Genomic DNA, 6000 nt, shown 5'->3' on the forward strand with positions numbered 1-6000 from the left:
ACATGTATTGAGTTTGCTATCGTCTGTTGTTCCTGACCAGATGGCACCCTAAAAACACAATAAAACAACATATCTTACAACAGCACAAATATAAATATAGTGCAGTACACATCCAACAATAAGTAATGTCACAATACAGCACATGGTAGAGAGCCACTAAGTCAGTGAACTATTGTGAAACTGCCTCTTTAGTGTTGTTCATGATTGGGACCATGTTTTAAATACCAGAACAGTTTTTATCTTATCCAACAAGAGAGGAAATCTTTAAGCAAACCATCAGCTCACCAACTTTTAATCAGCCGAAACAATCACAAACCACTGACCCGATACCAACAAGCAGCTGGCTATCCATACTTGGCAATACCGCTGCCCATCTTTATTTAAGTGCCACTATATTGATTCAGTACGTCAGTCTTGGTGCTACCTTCAGTCCTGTCTGCTTTCCTGACAATCCAATTAACTAAAGCAGCTGTGGCGTGTGTGCGAGGCATTTGAATGGGTTCAGCCCAGAGAGAGGCCTTTAATCACATCACCTCAGGAACAAGGCCCAGTCATCCAAGCAGCTCTGGCTCCTCTTTTGTCTTAAAGGAAGTAGACGGGCAGGAAGACTTTCAAGATGACAAAGGAAATGGAGTTCTCTGCCTGATATCCATGTGGTCAGACTGACAGAAACTACTGATACTGCAACGCCAACAAAACACCAACCCAGACGAAAACAAAGCACACTACAGATTTTTACAAAATATAAGAGTGAGTTTTCCCAAAGTAAACGTATACTGTTAATCTCCTTTAAGAAGGTGGCAGCAGTAGCAGTAGTGCAGATGTGGAGGCAGAGTTGTTGTGTGGTAAATGATGGGTGAGAGGTATATGGAGCAGAGGCAAAGATCACTCATTCATTCTCAGCTCTGCTTTTTACAAGGCAGGAAATTTGCTCCCGTGGAATAAATGAACAACGTATCTGTCTAAAGGGAGGCAGATGTTGATTGAACAGCCAACTTGTGCAAAGTCATTTGTTAACGAGGTGCATTGTGATTTATCATTTCACTTCTTTTTAAAATAAAAGAAATCAAATTTTCTAAGTGAAGGAGTTTAATGCGGTTGAGACTGCACAAACATCATAAATCATCTCTGCTCTAAGGCTGCATGAGCCCTGCTGGCTCAACAAAATAATTTTATTATATTCTATTAAAAAATAAAAAAACAATAAAACAATTAGGCTGTATGCTCCGCGTTTATACTCATTAATATTTGATTCTCTGGTTTCAAAGGAGGCTGAAGAATAATAATACAGTTTTATTTATTTAGAACTTTTCAAGCGAGGTGGACAAAGTGCTTTCTAGAGAGAGGAGAATTAAAGTGAGCCAAGGAGCCAGTACAGCAGAAGAGTTTAGTACAGCAGTTTCAGAGATGTTTTTGCATTATTGTGTAACTTTGCTACCATAAAATAACTCTAACCTCTTGATGCTGCACTGACTTATATGTCTGTTCTTGCACTATATAACTAATGAAACTGTATCATATTTTCTGAAGTGAACAGCTGCAAACTACAGCTGTTGTGGGTGAATGCTGATTGGGCGAACAGAGCCAGTGTCGTGCCAGAACCGGAGCTGGGCAAGCACGCAATGTAACCGTTCTCAGCAGCCTCTACGGACATAATGACAGAGGCAACGGGACTCGTGAGGGCATTGTTAGAAGCTCTTTGCTATCATTCAAAGGAAATTGCAAAATGCTTGTTGCATGGATTCCGGATGGTGGATCAAAGTAGGGCTCCTGTTTTAGGGAGGGGGTGGTGTGCTAAGTGGGGATCAATAGTTTTGGTAGTTTTAGGAGATTAATTAGCTCTCAGCAGAATCCTTGCTTGCTGCTTGGATTTAGTGAGTGCACCCTCAAGCAACAGAGCCTCTTCCACCAGTTTAACAGTATAAATATTCTCTACAAATGGTTAATTCCTTGACAAAAGCCTCTCTATATGAACTAATTTATTTGATGTTTGTACAGGTTCAATCCACTATATATAAAAAAGAAAAAGAAGCTTATTACAATTATCAATATTCATGAGGAGGCCAGGCAGTCAGTGTTTTTGTATACCCATGCTAGTGAACAGCCTCCTTAAAGAGCTTAATCTTCCAACAATATTTTTACTGTACCGTCATGAACACACTGCCTATGGCCGGTGTATATATTGTAAATATTTTCCAGATACTTGACCGAACAAGGCGTACACATACACTCGGATATTTAGAGAGGGTGAGTTTTGCGGAGGAAAGGGGTGCCATACAAATATTTGAAGGGAGTGAATATTCAAAGAGCAATTGTGCTTTGAAACATGGGGAAATAAGCTGAGCCTTATCTCTGCGAGCATTTCATTTTCATTTACACTTTTCAAATTTCAGGAGCCAACTGAGCGTAAGAGTGCACGACTGAAGCCGCTGCAGTGTAATTATTAAAAAGCTGTAGCTTATTTGTTAGTTTTGGATGACACAAATTACCTGTTAAGCCACACTGAACAGAGAATGGTCCATTACTTCACTTTACTTTATTGTCACTTCAAACGAACTGAAGGGACGTTTAATATTATATTTACTTGGTAACTCAGCCGTCCTTCTCACTTCTTCTTCAGTTCATGCAGGATCTGCATCAGTTTCACATCCTCTGCTAGTTTTGTGGACTCCCCTAGCAGACGGCTCAAAATAACGCAGTTAAAAAGAAGTTACAGTACGGGTTGTTGACTGTCTGACTGGGAGGAATGGAGCGAGCCCACTGAACCATCCTCCTCCCAATGAGGTCACGTGGCCCTGAGGCCCCTGGGAGCCCCTCACGCACACACTGTGGCCTTTCATAGCTTCTCATTAGAGGGCCAGGATATTATGGTGGACACGGCAGAAGAAAAGAAGTGTTGTTGCAACATGCTTGAATCGAATGAACCCTATCCCACTTTGCGGCATTCTATTGAGGTTTGAATGCAATTATCAGTTCCCCATATTATTCCTGTTTGTTTCATTTCATTAGTGAGAGACCGGCTATAATCAGTAGGTGACAAGAAAGTGATTATGTTTTCATTCATCAATCTGCCTTACTTTTGAATTACAAATGGTGTTTTTAACTTAATAACAATAATAGGGACTTCTTTAAAGTATTAGCCCCGAAATCAATTAATCATAGCCGTCTGTCTTCTTCAGACATTTATGATCTGATGCAGGATGAGTAAACCGCTCCAGGAACATGTTGCTCATTGATCTTCGTGGCAGAGAAAGATCCATTGCCGTTATAATGGATCCTCAGAGCTAAGCTATCTCTAGGTTGCGTCAGAGGCTGCTCTGTGATGGATGTTTCTCTGCGACTTTGTCTTCATGCCAGGTGATCAATAGATGACTCGCCACGCCAGAGACAGACTCAACTTTAAATCCCTCGGCGGGGTGGAGAAATGCCAAAAAGCTAGAGGGCAAGTTTTAATCCCCTTTACTTTCAACTCACTTTGGGAATAGTATATTTGATAGCTTTCATTTCCATCAACCACTACTGCAGTATTGATGGATTCTGTTCTAGGAACGTTTGCCCGGGAAAAGGTCAATAAGAAAGTTAGTTAAGGAGGTGGGTATTTTAATGCTGTGTGTGACTTTAAGTGTTGCAAAGAGTGAATGTGTGTGTGTGTGTGTGTGCATTTATTACTGAAAGTGACAGTCATGAGACTGCAGAGTAACAGTGCCCTCACCTGGACGCTGTGATGTAAATCATACTTTAATGCCATGAAACAAACATTTTAATCCAGGATAAATCTTTGCTTGATAACTTGAGCAGATTCTGATCAACTTCTACATTAACAACAAAAAAAAAGTTAGGAAAAGCTGAAATACACGTTAGTTAGTATAACTTTTGCTTCCTGTGACGACTCATGATTAAAAGGGAGTTTTGATAACAAACTATAAATGAGATCAATTAAATTAATTAAACACATTTTTTTCTTTTTGCATATTTGTGCTTAAAATTTTCAAAGCAACATTTCAAAGGTACATTACTATCGCTGCCACATGGTGTGCATTAAATGTCCTCAAACATACCTATTTAAATTATTGAACATACGTCTTTGCTCCTTCCATGCATGATTTCATTGCACTTTTTTAAGTCGGGCACATTTATGGGCTTCTTGGGAGACCATGAGAGGATTGAAAGATTAAGGGTAACCTTTTAAAAAAGACACTTTAAGTAATTGCACTAAGAGAAAATCCTTAAATGTCTTGATAGGTGACGTCTTCTGTCAGGTTTGGCATCAACCAGATATAGACGTATTGGTGTGAAGAGTGTGTGTCGAGGTCAGAGCATGCTGCAATGGGAACAGCAGGTGGCTCCGAAAATAGAGGCAAAGGTCTGTGTGTGTGTCAAACAGAAAACAGTAGACTGTCCTGACAGAAGGGAGGAGTGCTGAGTCATGAGATGTGCTTAGTGTGCTACAATAGAGACAACCCACATACCAAGCTCTTCTGTATCTGCAATACTGTATATTACACGTTATATTCCAGTACAGTGTTTCTGCAGAAAACACATCCTCACACCAGATTGTGTGGGGTCCCCTCGCCTGTATCTACTCTCTATTGTACTCCATTATACAGCTCAGTGGTGCAGAAAAGAAACAATATGAAAAAATCACAGAGGAACCAGCACATAGTGTTTGTCATTTATGTTGATTTCATGCTTAATGGAGAAAAACCTTTTGGTAATCATCCTGAACAAATGGCTTTGGGTAATGACTAAAAGTTCAGTTGCAGTAAGATACAGATGTTCTTATTAAAGGCTGAAATCTAGTAATCCAGTTCTGACATCTATGAATAGTATCCTGCGGTTTATCATGTTTACACTATCAGTCATGTTTCCAATTGCATTTTTTTTTTTTGTCTGTTTGCTCTGTAACAAGGGAGCAGAGCTCAAGACCAAACGGAGCCAGCAAGGAGGACAAATCAATAATCGGATAACATGTCAGCCTTGTTCACACAAACCCTGAATGACAGCAAAACTGCAACACAACCCGCCAACTCTTACAATAGTCAGCTACATGCCCTGTGTTTCAAAATGTTAATTAATTATTTACTAATTCATTTCATCTAAATGCTTCCTCCTCTAAATGTTTTCCTGACTTGTAACTTACACACACCACAAAATAGATAACGCACTGCATCTAATTAAAACCTAATTAGGGAGCTGTGTGTGTGGTTGCACTTTTTCAGTAATGGTTGTTTTTTTCCAGGATCAGTGTTTCACCTCAATCAGGCAAAATGAAGGTGAAGCACAGACTTTTCCTCCGGGGAAGTAAATAAAAGTCAAACTCAGAGAGAGCCACAGGCCAAATATATAATACACCTGACAAGATGCTAATAAGGTTGAGATCAAAGAGTGTGGATGTGAGAGTAAACGAATTCAAATAAAACTCCAACTGAATATGCCTATAGACTCCGGGAGGCATTGAAACTAGTGAATGGGCAACAGTACAAAGGCAACTCGTGATGAAAATCAAGAATAAACATAGAAGCTTCACAGATACGGAGGCAGAGAGTGGGTGACTCATTCAAAGCCCATCAAAGAGACAGTACACTTTCGCTCTAATAAGCTGTTTGCAGTGGTCCAGCTGACATCCTCCTCTGAGCGGAGAATGCACACAAATGCAGTCTGCGGATAAATAATTCAACAGGGAGGAAAATGATGCATCCAATTTCTAAAAAAAGACCTTTAAGTATCAACATGAGGCTTTAAATGTTATTGGTTTTGTTGTGCCTGCGAACCGACTGGGACAGCTCTACAATTAAGATATCACGTAAGAGAATACAACGGTGACTTTGAATAAAAGAAAAGAAGAAGAAAAAGGGGAATTTATGATTAAAAACTCAAAATAATGAGCAGAATCTGGCTGTTAATAAAATATCACCGCCGTCCAATCACATAAACCAATCTCATCTCTCTGTTCCCATCAGTCAGGCTTCACATTGACACAATACGCCTTCATTTAATGCA

The sequence above is a fragment of the Larimichthys crocea genome, chromosome XV, assembly GCF_000972845.2.
Source record: "Larimichthys crocea isolate SSNF chromosome XV, L_crocea_2.0, whole genome shotgun sequence".
Taxonomy (NCBI): domain Eukaryota; kingdom Metazoa; phylum Chordata; class Actinopteri; family Sciaenidae; genus Larimichthys; species Larimichthys crocea.